At 44.3% G+C, this 22,500-nt stretch overlaps 2 protein-coding genes across 2 annotated transcripts in view; one reads left to right on the plus strand and one right to left on the minus strand.

The window, feature by feature from the left end:
* LOC119569669 (DNA-binding protein SMUBP-2-like) overlaps window positions 1-22,500 on the minus strand; it is a 71,772-nt gene that overhangs the window by 25,120 nt on the left and 24,152 nt on the right. The window lies entirely within an intron of this gene.
* The window catches only part of LOC119569678 (alkaline phosphatase-like), a 35,248-nt gene continuing 16,027 nt past the window's right edge, over window positions 3,280-22,500 (plus strand). Inside the window, exon 1 of the mRNA XM_037917742.1 lies at window positions 3,280-3,368. The gene's annotated coding sequence lies outside the window, so the exon portion shown is untranslated. The remainder of the gene's footprint in view (window positions 3,369-22,500) is intronic.

Raw genomic sequence — 22,500 nt, forward strand, 5'->3', positions numbered from 1 at the left:
AACACATACGTACATACATATACATACATACATACATACACACGCGAAAAAAGGGGGGAAAAAAACACACAAACACAAACACAAGCCAAAAGAAAAGAAAAGAAAAGAAAAAAAAACAAACAAGCCAAAAGAAAAGAAAAGAAAAAAACAAACAGAAAAGAAAAGAAGAAAAAATCACAAGGAAAAAAAAGTAATAATAATAATAAAAAAAAAAACTGATCCCACACTATAACGAAGACAGAGGATGGGGGAGGGAGGGGGGAGCGAGGGGTAAAGGGAGGAGGGAGGAGGAAATCCCTATTCCCTAACTACCCACTCAAACACGTACCCATCCCCCCCCACCTTCCACCTCCCCTGTCCCTATTACTCCCCAACCCTCTCCTCGCCGCCCCCCCTTACCCCCACCCCCTAAAAGATCACAGGTGACTCTCCCGGGCGATTTCTTTAGCCCCCGCGCCCGGAATGGTGCCCCTGTGACGGCCGGAGACAGAAAAGGTGAAGGCGATTCGGAGCGAGCGAGCGAGCGCTGGATTCAGCCGCCGGGAACTTCTTTGCACAAGGTCGTAAAAAGGAGGAGGAGGACAAATGGGGGGGGGGAGGAGGAAAGGAGGAGGAGAGGAGGAGGAGAGGAGAAAGGGAGGGAGGAGAAGGGGGTGAAGGAAGAGGAGGGGAAAGGAGGAGGAAGAAGGGGGAGGAGAAAGGGGGGAAGGAGGAGGAGGAAGGGGGATGAGAGGGAGGGGGAATAGGAAGGGGAGGAGGAGGAGGAGGAGGAGGAGGAGGAGGAGAAGGAGGAGGAGAAGGGGGAGGAGAAGGAAGAGGCGGGGGAGAAGGAGGAGAGGATGGAGTAATGGAAGGAATGGGAGGAAGAAGAGGAAGGGGAAGGGGAGGAAGAGGAAGAAGGGGAAGAGGAGGAGGAGGAGGGAGGTGGAGGGGTAAGGGGGGAGCAGGGGGGGAAGAGAATGACGATGATGATGATGACGATGATACTGATTAATGATAATAATGATTAAGGTTGATGCTTTAGGAAATGATGACATAATATTAATGAGTCATAATGATGATGGATAAGTAATAATGATTAATGATATGATTGCAATATGATATGATGGGGCGATGATAATGATTAATGACTGATTATTGATGATGTTTATAATAATTATGATGATGCTGATGATGATGACGATGATAATGATTAATAATGATAATTAAAGATAATAACGATGATTAACGATAACTGACTAATGATGGTGAAGATTATTAATGATGATTAATGATGATAAGGATTATTAATGATGATTAATGATGATGATGAGCAGGAGGAGGAGGAGGAGGAGGAGGAGGAGGAGGAGGAGGAGGAGGAGGAGGAGGAGGAGGAGGAAAGAAGGAAGAGAAGGAAAATTAGAAGGAGGAGGAGGAAGAGGTGGAGGAGGGGGAGAAGCAGAGGTTAGAAGTGGATCAGAAGGAAAATGAGGATCAGGATCAGAAGAAGAAGCAGGATCAGGAATAGGAGCAAAAGGACCAGGATCAGGATCAGAAGAAGGATCAGGAGGATCAGGAGGACCTGGAGGATCGGGATCAGGAGCATAAGTAAGAGACGCAGACTCACTCGCATCTCGGCGCGCCCGTAGGAAATCCAACCTCGTAGAAATAGAATAGAGAGAGAGAGAAAAAAAAAAGAAAGAGGGTAAAAGAAAGATAAATGAAGAGAGAAAAAAAAAAAAAGTTGAAGGCATTTGGGTCATTTAGTCTGGTCGATTTTTTTTTTTTTTTTTGGGGGGGGGGGGGGGGGGTGTTAGGCGAGGGAGGATGGGTCAGAGGCAGAGGTAAGGGCAGGATGCAGGGCAGAGGCGGGAGCAGGGGAAGGGGGGCAGGGCAAGAGGGCAGGGCAGAGGCAGGAGGCAAGGGAGGAGGTCAGGAGGGGGCAATGGCAAGAGGCAGGGGGGGTAGGGGCAGAGGGCAGAGGGCAGAAGCAGGGGTCAGAGGCAATGACAAGAGGCAGGGGGGGGGGGGGGCAGAGGCAGGAGGCAAGGGTCAGAGGCAGAGGAAAGAAAAGAGACAAAAAAAAAAGGTGTCGTGGGGGGGGGGGGGATATGATGTCGACATTGACCGCCTGATGATTGAAGCTTGTTCATGGTGACGCGGCGATATGGTGGTCGTGGTGAAGGCACGACGACCGTGTCCAGGTGGTACTTGCAGGTGGTGACGAAGGCGGTGACGAAGGGTGGGGATAGTGAGTGATGGTGATGAAGGGGAATTATTGCGATAGTGAGCGGGGGTGATTAATATAATAATTACGATAATGATGATGATGATGATTATAATAATAGTTACGATAATGATGATGAGGGGATAACGATGATGATGATAAATATAATAATTACGATAATGATGATGAAGGGCATACTGATAATTATGATGCTGATTCTGATAATAATGACGATGCAAATGACCCTGATAAACGCAATGATGAAGATCAAAACGAAAATGAAGATGCTGTTAACGGTATTTTTTCTCAGCATATCCTATATATAAAAAACACACAACAAAAAAAAACCCGCAAACTTGCAGCAGACATAAAAAAGGAAAATAAGCAAACAAAAAAAAAACTCAACCCACTCAATTAATCAAACCCCCATAACCCCCCCCCCCCCACCGACCCCCGGCCCGCGCGCGTGCATCAGCTCCACGCGCGATGCCGAGGCGACGGAGCGGGCGGGCAAGCGGGCCAGGATTCACGTGCAACTTGGTCTCTCTCTCGCCCTTCTCCCTCCCTCCCTCCCTCCCTCCTCCACCCTCCTTGCCTCCTATCCTCCCTCCGTCCTCCCAGCGCCCTTACCTCCCGTCCTCCTTCCTTGCACTATTTTTCTCTCACTGCCTCCTATCCTTCATCAACCACAACACCCCCACTTCACCTCGTCACCCTCAACCCATCTACCCCCCATCCCCTCACCCCCCCCCCCCCCCCCCCTCCCCCTCTCCTCCCACCCGATCCGAGCGACGGCTCCACCCATTCCGTGCACCTCGTCTCCTCTCCTGCCCTTCCCTCCCTACCCTCCCTCCCTCCCTCCTCCCTCCCATCCCATCCTCTGCCCTCCCATCCTCCCTCCCCCCTCCATCCTCACCCCCTCCTCTCACCTCCCTCCTCCTTCCTCCACCTCTCTCCTCTCCTCCCTCCCTCCTCACCTCCCATCCTACCCTCCCTCCCTCCCTCCCTCCCCACCCTCCCCTCCTCGGTTCCCTGCCGGCCAGCACACTTCACGGGCGCCATCCAGTTTGCCATAGGACGCCCTGGTGAGCGCACATAAAACCCCCGAGTCTCCCGAGCTCCGAGGACGGACTGACGGAGGAAGCCACGCACTCGACTCCGGGTAGGGAGGCTATGGCATGCGAAGGGAAAGGGTGTTCTTGCTATTTGTGTTTTTTGTTTTTGTTTGTGTGCTTGTGTTTGTTTTTGTTTGTGTGCTTGTGTGTGCTTTTTTAGTGTTTGTGTTTAATGTTTGTGTTTGGTGCTTGTGTTTTTTTGTGTTTGAGTGCTTGTGTTTGTCTGTTTTTTTTTGTGTGTGTATTTAGCTGTTTTTGTTTTTTGTGTATTTACAGATGTTTTTGTGTGTGTTTTTTCATCTTTCTCACATTGTTATTATCACTGCCACCATTATTGTGATATCATTACCATTGCCATTACTATTATCAGTACTATTAATACCATTATTATTATACTCATTACCATTATAATGATCATTATCATTATAATGATTGCCATTATTATTATAAACATTGTTATATTATAATTGCTGCTGCTGTTAATATTACTACTATTATCATCACAATTATTGTTTACAATCATAATGTGTTTGTGTATGTAAATGCGATTTACATGTTTGTTTATGCTGTGTTAAGATAGGAGGATTGAGTAGAGTGTGTATTGTATGTGTATGCTGTGTCTAGTGATGTGTGTGTGTAGTGTGTGTGGTGTGTGTGTTGTGTTGTGTTGTGTGTTGGTGTGTAGTGTTGTGGGTGTGTGTGTGTGTGTGCGCGCGTGTGTGTGTGTGTGCGCGCGTGTGCGTGTGTACATGAGAGAGAGAGAGCAAGAGAAAGAAAGAAAGAAAGAAAGAAAGAGAGAGAAAGAGAGAGAGAGAGAGAGAGAGAGGAGAGAGAGAGAGAGAGAGAGAGAGAGAGAGAGAGAGAGAGAGAGAGAGAGAGAGAAGAGAGAGAGAGAGAGAGAGAGAGAGAGAGGAGAAAGAGAGAGAGAGAAAGAGAGAAAGAGAGAAAGAGAAAGTGAAAGAGAGAAAGAGAGAAAAAGAAAGAAAGAGACAGACAGACAGACAGAGAGAACGTTTAAGTAATCGCAAACGAATCCAATTAATGCCTCAGAACCGCCTCGCATCAGTAATTCCGATTATCTGCGTAAAAGTCTCGTCATTATTATGTCGATTTCACTGCCAACCTTTCTTTTTTTTTCCCTTTCAACCACAACTTTAATTTCAAAGACAAGTTAGGCTCGACTGCCACGCCAGAAACAGAGGTCACACGCGACGGGGGCGGAAAGATCAGAAACTAGAGGAAATATTATTACACGTTAAAAATAAAATCGAGCCTGAATATTTAGTTCTTCGTAATGAGAAAGAAAAATACACATTTGTAGGCAGTCTTTTCAATACTGGCTAACAGAAGAATACGAAGACTGTAATTATATATACTTCATCACATATATACCAGCACGTGCATGCACAGACATACGTCCACACACACACACACACACACACACACACACACACACACACACACACACACACACACACACAAACAACAACAACAAACCGCATCACACTTAAACACCACACCTCATCACTTATAATTAAGCAATGTTCCTCACTCCAACGAATTAACTGCCAACATGAACGCCAATTACTAGGCAAAGCAAGCACTCCTGAATATTTAAGTCCCGGGCTCAATAAAAAGCTCCCGTTTTCTGTTGACACTCAGCAACTATTAACAGTTACTATCATAATCATTTATTACATCAAGCGTTCTATTATTTCCCCGCATCACTGTAATTACTTCCTATTGTGTCTTGGACTAACAAAAAAAAAAAACAAAAAATAAATAAAAATACACAAAACACTTTGTATGGGAGTATAAAACAGAAGAATAAGTATTTGTCTAAATGTCAGTTGTGGCGTAACTTCTTTTTTGTTTATTTTTTTTACTCGTTTCAAGTACGGTTCCCGGTTATAACTACACATTCTTTAAGCAATTTGCATTCCAGTTGCATGGTAAAAAAAGTAAATGAAAGAGAATCGCGCTACACGGACGAATAAATCAGCTGTTTAACTTCCGTTTGCAAAATTACTCATTCGAAATCACTTTTTTTTTGGGGCAATTTCCTAAGCGTCTCGAAAACACCTGTTTTAACCCTACCTGTCGACCTCATCCCCCTCTCTACCTCCTCCTTTCTGTTTCTTGGACCTTTCTCTCTCCTCTCCTACTATCTTTTACTCCATCCTTTTTCAATCCCTCTCTCCTCTCCTCTCCTCTCTCTCTTTCTCTACACACACACACACACACACACACACACACACACACACACACACACACACACACACACACACACACACACACACATACATACATACATACATATATATATATATATATATATATATATATATATATATATATATATATATATATATATATATATTTATTTATTTATCCTCTACCACACTCCCTCATCCACTCTATCGCGTATTCACTCTATAAAAATATTACTCTCTCATCACACACACTATCAATCTATCTATCCATCTGTCTATCAACTTATCTTTCTTTTAGTCTTTCTCTTCCATACTTACTCACTCTCTCTCTTACTCTTACTCTTACTCCCTCATTCTCAATATAACTCAAATTTACTCTCACTTTCACACACTCTCTCCCTCCCTCACCCTCTCTCACCCGTCCGTGTCTCTCTCTTTCTCCCTCTCTCTCCCCCTCCCTCTCCCCCCCCCTCTCTCTCTCTCTCTCTCTCTCTCTCTCTCTCTCTCTCTCTCCTCTCTCTCTCCCCTCTCTTCCTCACCCTCTCGTTCTCGATCTCCCTCTCCCTCTCTCTCTCCCCTCTCTTCCTCACCCTCTCGTTCTCGATCTCCCTCTCCCTCTCTCTCTCTCCTCTCTTCCTCACCCTCTCGTTCTCGATCTCCCTCTCTCACTTCACCCTCATTACACAAACATGCAAATTCACGATGAACAGAACCAGACCGGTATAATGCAGCTAATCTTTAATGGCCAAGACACCGATAAACTGAACGAACGTAACTTTTTTCTCCTTCTCTCTCTCTCTCTCTTTGTCTCTTACTTGGTGACGCGAATACTTGTTGTCTCTGCTTGGTCATCATCTCAGACAAGATCAGTTTACGGGAGAGAAAAAAAAAAAAAAAAAAAATTAATGAACCGTTTATTTCCGTTGTCCGTATCGATTAGCGGCGAGTGTGTGACCTTGAATAAGTAAAGAGGGGATCAGAGCAGTACCTACGATGTGTCTGCGATGCATGTATGTGTGCACTGCGTATATGCACATGCACATATCTATAGAGGGGCACATACGCGCGCGCGCACACACACACACACACACACACACACACACACACACACACACACACACACACACACACAACACACACACACACACACACAACCACACACACAACACCACACACACACACTTATATATATATATATATAGAATATAATAGATAATATAGAATAATAAATAAATATAAAAAGAGAAAGAGAAAGAGAAAGAGAAAGAGAAGAGAAAGAGAAAAAGAGAAAAAGAGAGAGAGACAGAGAGAGACAGATACACAAGTGAATGAATAGACAGGACAGAAATTAACGGAGTGAATCACGAGCACATACAGCCAGGCATGAGCGTTTCTACTTTCGTGCGAGTATGCAACGGGGAAGCAATCCATGTGCGTGTGATTGGCGTTCGCGTGTGCGTGGGTTGGGCAGGTTAAGGTCACTCTGACGCAAGTTGTCGCTGCTGGTATTTTGAGACCCTCCCCGGGGTACTATATATGTGGGCAAATTAATATGTATGTACGTATCAGAAACCAGAATGCACGCACATACAGATGCACATATGCACGCATATATACGTACATACACATACGTACGTATATACACGCATGTACATACATATATGCATGCATCATACGTGCATACACGCAAGTACGGACTCGAACAAACAGACACGCCCGCACACACACACGTATATACAGCAAACATATATACATACACACGCAAATACACAAATGCGCGCGCACACACACACACACAACACACACACACACACACACACACACACACACACACACAACACACACACACACCACACACACAACACATTTATACATACATACATACATACATACATACATACATACATACATACACACACACACACACACATGCACACACACACATACCAATATGCTACCTCGATTTATAACATTCACTTATTAATAAAGATGACAACAGGCGAAGTAATGAGGTATAGAGGTTAATGGAGAGTTGTACACAGATTTTTATGACAAAAAAAAAGTCCAGATCAACAAGTTTTTAATCTAAGCTGGTTAATGACATGGTGTTGGGTGGGGGGGGGGGGAGGGGCGCTGGGTGAGATAGGGGGGGAGGGGTGCGAGAAGGGAGGGAGGGGGGGGAGTGATTGACCGACACCGACAAGTATTACTCTATCGTTTTTTTTTTTCTCTCGTTAATCTATTCCAAATGCAGTGCAATGCCCGCCCTCGCCTCCCCTCCCCCTCTCCGCCCCACTCGGCATTGCCAAGGTGTGACCTGTCAGTTTTATCTTGTTTGAAACACATGTCAGTACGAATATGGACATGCATTTCGGATACAACACCGACAACTGGGGGGGAGGGGTGTCAAACATTGGCGATACTGTGTGGCGAACGAACGTGGAAGTGATGAAACTGTTATATATACTGACAACTTTTATACTATTTTCTTTTAACGAAAGTATGAAGACACGTAGATATCTCAACACATACACACACACACACACACACACACACACACACACACACACACACACACACACACACACATACACACACACACACACACACAAACACACACACACACACACACATACACACACACACACACATAATAGCAACAATAATAATAATAAATAATAATAATAACAATAATAATAATAATAATAATAATAATAACAACAACAATAATCATAATAGTTATAATAATAATAAGGATAATAATGATGATGATGATGATGATAATAGTAATAATAATAATAACAATAATAACAATAATAACAGAAATAAACACATTCCTCACACAAACGTTCAGACAATCCAAAGTGCATTTTTTCATCATCTCAACACTTTCCTAAAGAACTAATCATCGAGACAAAGAGACGTGTGTTTGATACGTGCATGCTTATGTACGTATGCGAATATATACGCACGTATGAGTGGACTGAACGAATATATTGTGTGATCGCATATGGAAATAAGTACGTTTGTTTATATAGGTGGACTGTGTGTGTTTTAAAGAAAATGGAGAGATGAGAAAGAGAACAAGATAATAAGAGACCCAAAAAAAGCGAGATTCAGAAGAGCAAAACGAGCGGGAAAAAAAGAGATCGAAAAAGAAAGAAAAAAAAAGAAAAGAAAAGAAAAAAACAGAAAGGGGAACACCAAGGTACGAGACGAAACAAGAGACCCCCACAACACCCAAAACGCAATCCCCGGGTTACAAAAGCGCCCAGGAAAAGCATCACGCCCACACGTAACCAGTAAGCCCTCCTGACTTCTCCTTTTTTCGCGGCTGACGTGGCTGACAGCGCCCGTCATACGTTGGGGGCAAAAATCGGGCCATTCCTGACACCCTAAGAAATCCAAAGGCAGTTGGGCAAGTCCTGACCTTCCCTTCTGAACTTAGGATGTGATGCTGACCTCTGACCTTACGTTTAACAAACAGCATTACTGACCCCTCCCCCCCCCCTTCTCCTCCTCCTATCAACCCGTTTGCAGAACATTTGGTCGCATTCCTACTTATCCGCGACACTCAAATATGGGTTTCGGATTCCGTAGAGTTTGTTCCCCCTGCGGGGTTGTGGGAAAAAAAAAAAACATATTCAACCAAACGTACAAGTCCGTCTGATCCCACTTGGGTATAAGGAAACAATACACACTACTTAGGTCTTCGAGAGCAGGGAAGTTAGAGAGGGAGGGAGATAGGGAGAGAGGACGCTGGCGTATCGACCTTATTCGTAAAGAAGGAGTCACCTGTTGGAAACCCGTTAGTCAACACTAGCGTTTTATGGTCTGTCCGCTGGTCAGCACGGACCGGCAAAAAAAAAAAACAGGTGGCGGGTTACCTCATGTACCGGTATCTCTTTCCTCTCCTCTGCAACCCGTGGATGCAATTGCAATAAAACTAGAATACAAGTGTTAAAAACAAAGAGGTAATTATTAATCTTACTGTTTTTAATTGCGTACGTTGCAGTTGTTATTTTACATTTTCGAGCATACACTTCCACACGCTGATGTGTCAACCAGTAGGAAAGCTATGTATGCATGACCACATCCACTTAAGAACACACACATACAAGTATACACACATGTATACACACACATGTATACACACACACACACACACACAAACACACATACACACATACACACACACACACACACACACACACACACACACACACAACCAGAACCACATCCATAAACAGACACGGACAGATGCAAATGTCATGAATGGACAGACATAAAAAGTGGACACTCGGCAGAACAAGAGTTTCCCTTAACCTGACGCTTAGGAAGTTCCCCGCGATCTCCATTTTTTTTTTTTTTTTTTTTTTTTTTTTTTACTAAAAGGGAATTAATGGCGTTAGTTTGTTTTATTCTTCGTTCTCTGAATAATTTTTATTGATTTAATTTTTTTCTTTTTCTTTTTATTTTTAATTTTATTATTATTTTATTTATTTTTTTTTTTTTTTTTTTTTTTTTTTTTTGGGGGGGGGCTGTTTCTTTCACTAGGTATTCTTATCAGTCAAAGACACGAGAGAGAAAATAAAGAAAACATTGGCGTAAAGAGGCAAATAAACCAGAACTGGGAAAAGGTTACAAACCGTAAGTTCGCCTCCTTTCCTCCTTCACTTTTTGAAATGAATTTTCTATTCGCCTAAAACCGAATCTCGTTTATTTTTTCCCTACATTTTCTTTATACTTTTTTTAAAGTTCACTTTTACGTTTAGTTTTTAAAATTTTAATTGGGTCATTCATTTGTCCTCACGTTTTCCAAATGATAATTCATACCCTCCCTCCCTCTCTCTCTCCTCTCTCGTCTCTCTCTCTCTCTCCTCTCTCTCTCTCTCTCTCTCTCCCTCTCCTCCCTCTCTCCCTCTCTCTTTCATCTCTCTCTCTCTCTTTCCATCTCTCTCTCTCTCTCTCTTTTCCATCTCTCTCTCTCTCTTCTTTCTTTCCATCTCTCTCTCTCTCTCTTTCCATCTCTCTCTCTCTCTCTTTCCATCTCTCTCTCTCTCTCTCTTCTCTCTCTCTTCTCTCTCTTCCATCTTTCTCTCTCCTCTCTCTCTTTCCTCTTCTCTCTCCTCTCTCTCTCTCTCTCTCTCTCTCTCTCTCTCTCCTCCTCTCTCTCTCTCTCTCCTTCCATTCTCTCTCTCTCTCCCTCCATTCTCTCTCTCTCTCTCTCTCTCTCTCTCTTTCCATTTCTCTCTCGATATATAACACACACACACACACACAGATTAATATCTATCTTTCTCTATTAATCTATCTCTTTCTCTCTTTTCTCTCTTTTCTCTCCCTCTCTGGTAGTCCTCCTTTCTTTATTAATCTATTTTTTTTCTTCTCTCTCCTTCTTTTCTCGTCTCTTACCCTCTCTCCTTTCTCTCTTCTTTCTATTTTTTGGCTCTTTCCATTCTCCACTCTCTTTTCTTGTCTCTGTCTTCTCATTTCCCTCGTTTCTTTCTTCTGTCTTTCTTCCCCTCTTCTTTTCTTCCTCTCCTCTCTTTCCTCTCTACTCTCACCTCTCCCTTCCCTCGTCTCTTTCCTCTGTCATGTCTTCCCTCTTTTTTCTCTCTTATCTCTTCTCTTCTCCCCTCTCCACTCCTCTTCCTTCTCTTCTTCTTCTGTCTCTCCTCCTCCATGACTTCGCACTTCGCACCATGACGATAACATTAACAGTAAACATTAAGAATGGCAATAATCACTCGCTCCCCCATCCCCTCCACCTCCTCTCCTCTCCTCCCTCTCTCTCCCCTTTCCCCTCCACCTCCTCTCCTCTCCTCCCTCTCCCTCCCCTTTCCCGTCCATCTCCACCTCCTCTCCTCTCCTCCTTCCTCCCCTTTCCTTCCACCTCCTCTCCTCTCTTCCTTCCTTTCCTCCCTCCCCTTTCCCCTCCACCTCCTTCCCTTCCCTTCCCCCTCCCCTTCCCCTCCACCCAGTGCCGGCACAGAGCCAGTGTCGCAGGTAAGAACTGGTCCACCTTGCACTAGAAGGAAGAACACAATATGCATTGGTGAATAAAAAAAAAAATAATGAAACCACTCTCGCTTTCCGCTGTCTCGTGTCTCACGTCATAAGTTGTGTGCCTCTAAGGGATTCCCACCCTATGGTATGCCTGTCCCGAAGGATCATTGTTGCGTGTGAGTGAAGGAGGGGTCTGTAGGGTGAGAGTGGGTATTTATAGGGTTGAGGGAGTGGGTCGCAGAGAGGGGAGGGAAGGTGGGGGGATGGGGCGCAAAGAGGAGAGGGTAAGAGGTAGATTCGAGGGAGGAGAGGTAGGTAACCAGACCGCTATACCCCAACGAAGGAGACTTCTTGACATTCATTTCCTATTTTATCCCGGGGAGGGCAAGGCAAGGTGAGCGGACGGGGACATATCCACCAAGAGCTAACAAGACGACAAAAAAAAACACAAAAGGGCAAAAGCATGGCTGTCTTCTTGCGACTGCTATAAAAATGCGTCTACGCCCGAAGGCCACGAGGAACACTTTCGCTGAATTTTTGCGTCTGAGGGTAAAATCACTTCTCCTTTTTAGTATTACTGGTATTATCATCATTATCACCATCATTATAGTTTTCCAACATTGACAACTGGAGGACAGAGAGGAGAGAGTGGGGACGGGGGACCTAATATCAACAGAAAATATATATTGGCAGGACATGGTGTGTCAGCGGACGATAAAGGGAGGGAGAGAAAATGAGGAAGAGGAAGAGGCAGAGGAAAGGTGAAAAGGTAATGAAAAAGGAAATGGGAAGGGGAAATGACGACAGAAAAAAAGAGGCAGGAGCGGACAGAAAAGGAAAGAGCGAAGCGGAGGGGAAGGAGAGTAAGAGAACGAGGAAGAGGAAGAAGCAGAAGATGGAGATGGTACAGGAAAGGAAAGAGGGGTGGGAGAGGAGGGGGAAGGAGGGGGAGAGGAGAAGGAAGGGGAGGAGGAGAAGGGAGCGGGGAAGGGGAGGGGAGGGGAGGGGAGGGGAGGGCGGAAAGGTAGTGAAGAGTACAGTAACTGGTTTCACAGCTTCGGTCACGACCTAGGCCACAACACTACCACGCCCCTACCCCCCACTCCCCCACCCGCGTGCCAGTTTTTGCAGAAGTTCCTTGATCTTGCTTCCCTTCCCGCTATGCCTCTTCTCTCTTCACCTCACCTCCCCTCTCCCTCCCTCCCTCCCTTCCTCCTTCCTCCCTACCCCCACCTCCTCTGCCTCACAACCTTCTCTCTCCTCCCCCTCACTCCCCACTCCCTCCCTCCCTCCTTCCCCTCTCAGCCCTCCCCTCCCACCCTCTCTCCCTCCTTCCCCACCCCCCAATCTACGCCATCTCCGTAATGCTGCTTCCACTACAACATTCCTCCTTCCTCCTCGCTCACGCCTTCTTGAGGAAGCGTGTCGGCTCGGGGTCAAGACCGAGGCTGTTGACCTGGCCTCGGGAATGAGTGCTCTGAGGGAAAGAACTCGCACGCGCGGAGGAGACTCAAGCCAGACTCGTTGGGCGGGGGGGGCGGCGCTTCTGATGGGCATTCCGTTATGATGCTTTCGTTTTTAGGTTTGTTTTCTTTTCTAAGGTTGGCCGGGCGGTCGGTCTGTCTCTGTCTCTGTCTCTGTCTCTGTCTCTGTCTCTGTCTCTCTCTCTCTCTCTCTCTCTCTCTCTCTCTCTCTCTCTCTCTCTCTCTCTCTGTCTTTTTCACTTTGTTTTATAGGACTCTCTCCGTTTTATATATTGTCTTCTTTATTAATTTCTCTTTCTCTCTCTCTTAATCTTATTTTTTTTCTCATCCATGCGTTCCCTCAGTCTATCCTCTCCCCTTCCTACCTCCCCTCTTTCTTTCCCTCTCCTACTTCCTTTCACCTCGGGGAAAGCAAATATGCTCATCTTTCCTTTCTTATCTTCCGTTCTTCCCTTCTCCCATCTCCTTTCATTCCCCTTTCATCGCCCTTCACTACGCCACATCTGACTAAAACCCCCTGTCCTAGGATACGTATCTAACGCGGCGTTGAAATCCCCAAAGTGCAAGAATCCATTTTTCTTTTATGGTTTACGTGCGCCTCAGCTGATACGTTCCAATCTGACTAGCATATTACTGTCCGTGTTCTCTGATACCCAGCGCATCGGTTATCATCTTCTAAGCTTCTGAATTTGTTCTTCTCGTGTTCTTATCGCCGCTCTTTTGTTTCGTTCTTTTTCTTTTCTTGATGATAGTGCATATGTTGCCAATTGTCAAACAGTGAGTGACGTCTATCAGAATAATTTGTTAACTATTAATTATACACACGATAAAAAACATCTCATTTCTTTTCCTCTCTTAATATATAGCTCTTTTCTACTCTTTTCTTCCATCCTCGCCCCACCTCCGCATTCGTTCCAGTGATTACGATAAAAATCCTCGCTTTATTTCCTGTCACTATCACACGAACATAAGACTAAACTGAACCTGAGACTCAACATGCCGCCCTGCTATCTGAGAATATATGTAAAAAACGTATAAAAGACTTGCTTTCATTGGCTTAGATTCTGCAATTACAATTTCTTTTCTTTCTTTTGTCTTCCACTTTTTTCCATGTTCTTCTCTACCCTTCTTTCTCCTCCCCACCCCTTTTTTTTCCAAATTTCCTTCTCCCTTTCGATACGGTCAGTATAAGCAATAATGACTAACTAAACCAAACCCTAAATAAAACAGTTATAACTTTTTACATAAAACTACCACAATACCTGCCCCCCCACCCTACCCATCTACCCCCCAAAAAATATATATATATATATATATATATATATATATATATATATATATATATATATATATATATATATATAAACCACAACGTAACCCTCAATGAGCATTGGACACAAAAGCCTCGTTATTTGCTAACACACTTACATCATTCCCTTGCTATACTTGCTTCTCTCTCTCTCTCTCTCTCTCTCTCTCTCTCTCTCTCTCTCTCTCTCTCTCTCTCTCTCTCTCTCTCTCTCTCTCTCTCTCTCTCTCTCTCTCTCCAAATGATACAGAACATCAGGGGGTTCGACGACCGTTGCAACATCGAAAATCTATCCCAAATGTTAAACACCACAGGTCGTAGAGCGAGGCCTAGTCACCGCCTAAGACTTGTTTCTTTCGGTAAGATAAACAGGCATCCGCGTACAGTAACTTGAATGTCCTTATTATAACTGCATATCGAAATGGATATCTAAAGGGTCAAGCTCTGGTTTATTTATTTATGTATTTATTTAATTTTATTATTTTTTTTTATTCTTTTTGTTTGTCCACTGAGGAAATACTTTGGATGTCAAAATAGTTGTAGAGTAGTTGTAGTATTGAAGCTGTAGGTAAAAGTTTAATAAATAGTAGTAACAGTAGTAGTAGTAGTAGTAGTAGTAGTAGTAGTAGTAGTAGTAGTAGTAGTAGTAGTAGTAGTAGTAGTAGTAGTAGTAGTAGCAGTAGTAGTGGTTACTGTTGTTGCTGTAGATGTAGTAGCATCATACATTACAATACAATAGTACTAGTAGTTAAAACAGTAATAGTAATACAATGTAACAAGGTCCCGCAATACCATTCGCCGAAAAAAAAAAAACTAGAATATAAATTAATATAAATATAAATTTATTTGCGTGAAAAAAGCAGATTTTCACTCGATGAAACAATAGCTATTCCCGGTGCCATTACGTCATCCCCCCCCCCCAGACCCAATTTTTTGTCCTCCCCCTCCCCCTCTCCTTCCACACACTCACCCCTCCCTCACCCACCTACCCCCTCCCCCCTCCCCCCACTAACCTACCAGCCTAGTAAGGTCATCCCAGAACCTAGATGGAAATAACAAGCAGGAAAAACACAAAAGGTCGTACGTATTCTCACACGAAAAGATCAGAGGCGAAAAATATATATGTCTAGGTGACCCACGTCCGAGGAGTAAGGAGGAGAGAGGAGAGGAGAAAGCAGGAAGGCGAAGAGGAGGGAGAGAGAAGGAAGAGAGAAGGAAGAGAGGAGACATGAGCACGGAAAGAGGCCAAGTCTAATGGACATCGCGACCTTTGGCTGATCGTTATCGGAGACGTGTCAATGGGTGCTGCTGCAGTCGTGCTTGCTAGATGCTTCACTGAGTAATTCGCTTGATCCATGCGCTTGATACTCGCACGCCATTTTACACATTAAGTTGATAAATTCCTCCCTAATCACACGTACATGGAGACCCCGACATACACCACAGACACAGACATCAAACATCACACTTTTAGACACACACGCACGCACGCACGCACACACACATACACACACACACACACACACTTTTACACACACACGCACGCACGCACACACACACACACACACACACACACACACATATATATACATACGTACACACAGTTTCATTCATGCATTCGGCCATTCAGTCTTTTTTCTTTTTCTTTTTTTCTACTCTCACTATCTCAAACTGATTCTTAACCTTTGTCAGTGTCTCTTATCTTACCTTATCTTACCTTCGCTTTACTTAGTCCGCTTGATAGTTTTTTTTTCCAGTCTCCTGTTCCCATTTCACTTCTGACCTCTTCTCCTTTTCTCTATCACTGGTCCCCATTTATGCGTTTCTTACAGCCCTCCTATCTCACCTCTCTTTGTTCTCCTTCCCTTCCCTCCCTTTCTCTTCTCTTACCTCCTCCCTCTCAGTTCCTCACCTACACCCTTTCCCTCCTTTCACCCTTACCTCCCTCCCTCCCTTTCCCTACCCTACTTGCCTATCCTTCCTCCCTATTCCTCTCTCCCCTCCCCACACTCTTTGTCCCCACTTTTCTCATTCGTTCTCTCCATTCTCCCTTCCTTTCATCCATTTTCCCATCCTCCTTCCCTATTTCCTACATTATCCCCTTCCCCTTGAGTCCTACTCCTTATATTTTCAATGCCCCTCCCTTTCCCCTTACCCCCCCCCTCCCCGCACTTTATATATCCCTCCTTCCTTTCGCTATTTCTCTTCTCTTTCTAAATACCCCCCCCCCCCCTTTCACCTCATTCCATTCCTCCCTTCCCTCTTTCCTCCTCCCTATCCCCCTCCTCCTTCCTACCTATCCCTCCCTTTCCCCTCAACCCATTCCTCCCTTCCCTCTTTCCTTCACCCTATCCCCTTTCTCCTTCCTAACTATCCCTCTCCGTCCCCTCATTCCGTTCCTCCTACCCCCTCATCACTTCTCCCTACCCTCATCACTTCTCCCTAGCCCTCCTTACCCCTCCCTCCCTAGCCCTCCCTAGCCCTCCTTACCCCTCCCTCCCTAGCCTCACCCTCTTCACCTGACCTTGCTTGGCCAACGCAACAGGTCGCGCGAAATGTTATTGGAACGTCTGGGGGTCCGTTTGTGCGTTGCGTTTCCCTCCGCAGCAGGTCATCGTCTTCTATTAACCTGTTTTGTTGTCTGATTTCTAACGGGGGCGAACGAGAGAGAGAGAGAGAGAGAGAGAGAGAGAGAGAGAGAGAGAGAGAGAGAGAGAGAGAGAGAGAGAGAGAGAGAGAGAGAGAGAGAGAGAGCTAACCTCCATTAATTATTTATTTCTGGAAAATTGATAACGTAAAGCGTAATCATTTTCAAGGGTTTATCGTTCAATATTTACTATGTTACTTACTCTCTCCCTTTTATTTCTCCTTCTTAAACATCATGCTTCTCATAAGTCTTATCATCATACCCAAATGTCTCCAATACGTACACACAAACATCAACATTTCAACATTTGTAAATAACAAGCCAACATTAATCAGTAAACAACATACACACTAACAAACACAAACATCTCTTAGCAAACACACTAACACGCACAAACCCAAACAGCAACACACACAAACACGCACAAACACCTACTCACACAAACACCTACATACACAAACACGCACAAACACATACACCAACACACACAAACACGCACAAACACCTACAACACAAACACGCACGCACATATATACATCACTCGCCAAAACATAAACACGGACTAGCAACCCTTCACAACCCGCCAGCAATCCACTTCCTGTAGTAGTAGCGATGAAGCTCCGGAAGACACCGACCAAAGGGCACAATGCCATAGGAAGCTTACCTCCCAGACCGAAAGAGAGAAGAGAGCGAGACAGAGAACAATTAGAGAGAGAGAGAGAGAGAGAGAGAGAGAGAGAGAGAGAGAGAGAGAGAGAGAGAGAGAGAGAGAGAGAGAGAGAGAGAGAGAGAGAGAGAGAGAGAGAGAGAGAGACAGACAGAGAGCAACAAAAAAAACAAAACAAAAACAAAAAACTAGGAAGAGGTTTCGGAACACCGGTTAATCGAGTCAAGTTCACTCGGTCAGGCTGGTCCGAGCCAGCCAAGAGAACCAGAGACTGAAAATGACTTTGGGGATGATGGACGTGTCGTTAGCAACAGGCCTGGATGAGGAGAGACCATTAAGAAAACGGCGTGAGTGGTTTGGACTCATTCCAGAGGTTTCGAGAAAAGAGGGTTGTCAAACGGCTGCTTCTTCGTCATTTTTCTTTTTTTCTTCTTCTTCTTCTTCGTCTTTCCTAATAACTTAAAATTTGGGCCTTTACCCTCACCTTATTTGTATCTGTTTCTGGCACTGTATATGTATCTAAGTTTCCTATCTGCGTTTCTTTAGGGCTGCCTAACTTACCTATAAACACGCACACATAAGACAGATAGATAGATAGATAGATAGATAGACAGATAGATAGACAGATAGATAGACAGATAGATAAATAAATATACAGATAAAAAAATAAATATACAGTTCCGAGAGAGAGAGAGAGAGGAGAGAGAGAGAGAGAGAGAGAGAGAGAGAGAGAGAGAGAGAGAGAGAGAGAGAGAGAGAGAGAGAGAGAGAGAGAGAGAGAGAGAGAGAGAGAGAGAGAAAGGGAGACTTTATACCCTCATTCATGCACACACACACACACACACACACACACACACGCAAATTAGACTCTCAGTCACATGAATCACAACCCGTTTTCTATACACTCTCACTCTCACTTTCCCTTCCGTAATCACAGGTACAAAGCGCCCATGCAAGAGCTTGTGCTTAAAAGGGAGAGAGTACGGAGGGAAGCAGAGAGGAGCAAGAGAGGAAGGCATGGAGGGAGATTTTGAAGAGGGAGGAAGTGAGAAGGGAGAGGGGAGAATAAAAGCGAAAGAGGGAGTAGGCAGAGTGGGGAACAATGAAAAAAGAAAACGCAAAGAAGCAGCGAATGTAAGGTCAAATTACACCAATTTCGCTTTTGCCCAAAAATCTAATCGGGCGTGAAGGGTGTGGACGAGGAGTTGCAATAGGCCAGAGAGGAAGAGGAAGAAAAATGAGCTAAAAACAAAAAAACAAGTAAAAACAACAATCGAGTTTGCCAGACAGGTTGAACGAGATCGCTTACACTGAATCACTCGAGTAAGAGTGAGAGTAAGAATAAGAGTGAGAGTGAGAAAGAGAGTGAGAGTGTAGTATGCTAAAATGGCTATTCTAGCGTCTGTTGTTTACCTTGCATAGACGCACAGACGCTTGCGCACACGTGCGCACATGTACTCACGCACACGCACATATATACATACACATATTTGTGTGTGTGTGTGTGTGTGACATACATGTATATATAAAACGCACATGTGCGCACGCACACGCACACATATTTGTGTGTGTGTGTGTGTGTGTGTGTGTGTGTGTGTGTGTGTGTGTGTGTGTGTGTGTGTGTGTGTGTGTGTGTGTGTGTGTGTGTGTGTGTGTGGTATACACATGTATGTATATATAAAACGCCTGAAAATAAGATACAAAGGAGAAAAAAAGAGAGTTAATAGACAAATACAGATATAATAATAGACACCAAGAAAAGACTATCAAGCCAACACAAGAAGCGAACGAGAAGGAAAAACAAAACAAAACAACAAAAGACCACGAGGATTTGACAAACGTCAGAGCGATCAGCTGACGATACAGAAAACGGGGTCTGCGGCCTAGGGTAGGGAGGGGGTAGGGGCATGGAGGGGGGGTATACAAGACCAGCAGCAGGCATTAAAAGAACCAGTAAAAAGGTCAGAAGGTCAGGCTGAGAAATGCTCTAGAACTACTAACCTTAGCCCTGACAAAGCTGCTCCAGAACACTAAAATGTCAGTAGTATGCAAGAAAAGGGGAGCATATTTTGCACGCCTTATTTAGCCAAGCGCATGTGCTCAGAAGGAGGGGAAAGGGGATGGGGAGAGAAGAGGAGGAGGAGACAAGAGAAGGAGACAGGAGGGGAAGGGGGAGAGTGAAGGGAGGAGGAGGAGGGGAAGGGGGAGAGTGAAGGGAGGGGGAGGAGGAGGAGGGGAGAGAGGAAGGAGAGGACGAGAGAGAATGGGGGAGGGGAAGGGGAGGAGGTGGAGAAGCACTATAAGGGAGAAGAGGGGGAGGGGAGGGGAAGGGAGGGGAGGGGAGGGGGAAGGGGGGAGGGAGAAGGGAAATTAAGGATGGATAGGGGTATGGGGGTTGGGGGTGGGGGGGATGGGAGGGGGGGGGGGCAGATCAAGGAGGTCGCCCTGGTAGTGTGACTGTTTCACCTTTCGCCGCCGCTCAAAAACTGACCCGCGACCACTCCCCGAGATATCATAATTGCAGCAGACGTGAGCAAATGCCTAAGACCTCCTCCCTAACCCTTCCGCCCCCCCCATCCCCCTCCTCCCCCACCCGTCTCCTTACTCACCCCCTTGCTCCTTCATGCCTCCCCCCACCCTCCCCCCACCCATCACTCGCTCCGCCCGGTAACAACAAACTCGTATCGGTAGCATGAGACACTTAAGGGGGGGGGGGAGGAGGAGGAGGAGGAGGAGGAGGAGGAGGAGGAGGAGGAGGAGGAGGAGGAGGAGGAGGAGGAGGAGGAGGAGGAGGAGGAGGAGGAGGAGGAGGAGGAGGAGGAGGAGAAGGAGAAGGAGAAGGAGAAGGAGAAGGAGAAGGAGAAGGAGAAGGAGAAGAATAAGAAGAAGGGGGAGTAGTAGGAGAAGGAGGAGAAGAAGGAGATACAGGAGAAAAGGAGGAAAGGAGAAGAAGAGAAGAAGGCAAAAGGAAGAAGAGGAAACTGGAGGAGGTGGAAGAGAGGGAGGAAGAGAGAGAGGAAGAGGGAGAGGGAGAGAAAGACGGGGAACGGGAAGGGGCGAGAAAACCACAGGTTATTGTAGCAGTTACTCAGTGCAAATAGAAAACACATATGCAATAAATAAATAAATAAATAAATATATATATATAATAATAATAATAATAATAATAATAATAATAATAATAATAACAACTAAACCTTGATCGACCAAACTCAAAAGTAAAAGACGAATGAGAAGAAGAAAAAAAAAAAAAAAAAGAAAGAAAGAAAAAAAAAACAGAACTGTAAGACGTCAAAGCGAAAGACGTAGAAACAAAGAAAAAAAAAACAACAACAATAAAATAAAACAATGCCCAAAAGTTATGGCAAAAAAGAGATATCCTGTTCAGCATACCTAGCATGTCATGGATAACAAAAATAAATCATAATAAAAGAGTAATAACATAACATCACATTTCTCTCGCATGCATGAACTGACACTGAAAAAGTATGCGACACCCATGCTACCGGCTCAGAAATAATAATAATAATAATAATAATAATAATAATGAAAATACTGATACATGCACGTCTAAACACACGTGTATGTCCTTATCTAAAATCTCTATAATAAAATTTATATAATTGTATATGCCAAGGCGAGGTCATGGCTGCAAACCATTAAAATCTGGAAGACTGACTAGATGTGTCCTTTAACTTGTTGTGATGGATTGTTAGGCTAATAATTCTATGGGGGAACCAATGTTTACACTGAAAAAATATGTGTCTATATATATGCATGCGTGTGTGTGCTACGAAATATGGAAAATATAATATATATGCATTAAAATCTACTTTAAACTCACAGGTGGGCACAGACACGCACACGCTCGCACGCACACGTGTGTGTGTGTGTGTGTGTGTGTGTGTGTGTGTGTGTGTGTGTGTGTGTGTGTGTGTGTGTGTGTGTGTGTGTGTGTGTGTTGGATTCCATTTATTAGGGGGATGGTTATGTATCTTCACGCATACATATACGCATACACACATGCAAAAGTATCTCCATGCACACAAAGAGACATACTAACACATAAAGCTATACCAATCATTGTGTGCACTCGTATGTTTCTGTGTGCGTGTGTATATCTCCGTACGTGCCTGTGTAAGTGTATAGGAACGAATACCAATACGTGTTATTTCTCTACTTATCCACCAACCAATTTATATACATATATATATATATATATATATATATATATATATATATATATATATATATATATATAATAGTCAATTCCAGGATATGAATCTCACGAACAAGGAAATCCAAAATAGTACATTATTTTCGTGTTTCTTATCTCCATGCTTTATCATCATTACTACCATTTTCATCTAACGACCCCCCCCCCCCTTCTTACCCCCGAAATCACACACTTGTACATGTAGGGTTGCACATTCCGCCGCACACACATATATACATACATACATATACACATACACACACATACATACATACACACACACACATACATACATACACACAATGGCATAAATCAAATCGTGTGGAAAACAACCCGAAATATTACCTCCCCCCCCCCCCTCCACCAATCCCCTCGAGGGAAAAAAAAAAGTGTGTGGGGGGGGGGATTCCGATTCGCAAAGATGTTGAGTCATGGCCGAATTAATCGAGAAAAGAGAGATACATCATGATCGAGAATAAAAAAAAAAAGAAAAAAATAAACGCTGCAGGCTGCAAGCTGCAAGGTCTCTCCTCGAAGACGAATGAAGGGAAAAAAGAAGAAAAAAAAAAAAATCGAACACTTAAAAGTAAGATTCCCCCTAAGCGTTTGTTAGATATTTAATGTATCTGGATTC

Source organism: Penaeus monodon, chromosome 4 (assembly GCF_015228065.2).
Source record: "Penaeus monodon isolate SGIC_2016 chromosome 4, NSTDA_Pmon_1, whole genome shotgun sequence".
Taxonomy (NCBI): Eukaryota; Metazoa; Arthropoda; class Malacostraca; order Decapoda; family Penaeidae; genus Penaeus; species Penaeus monodon.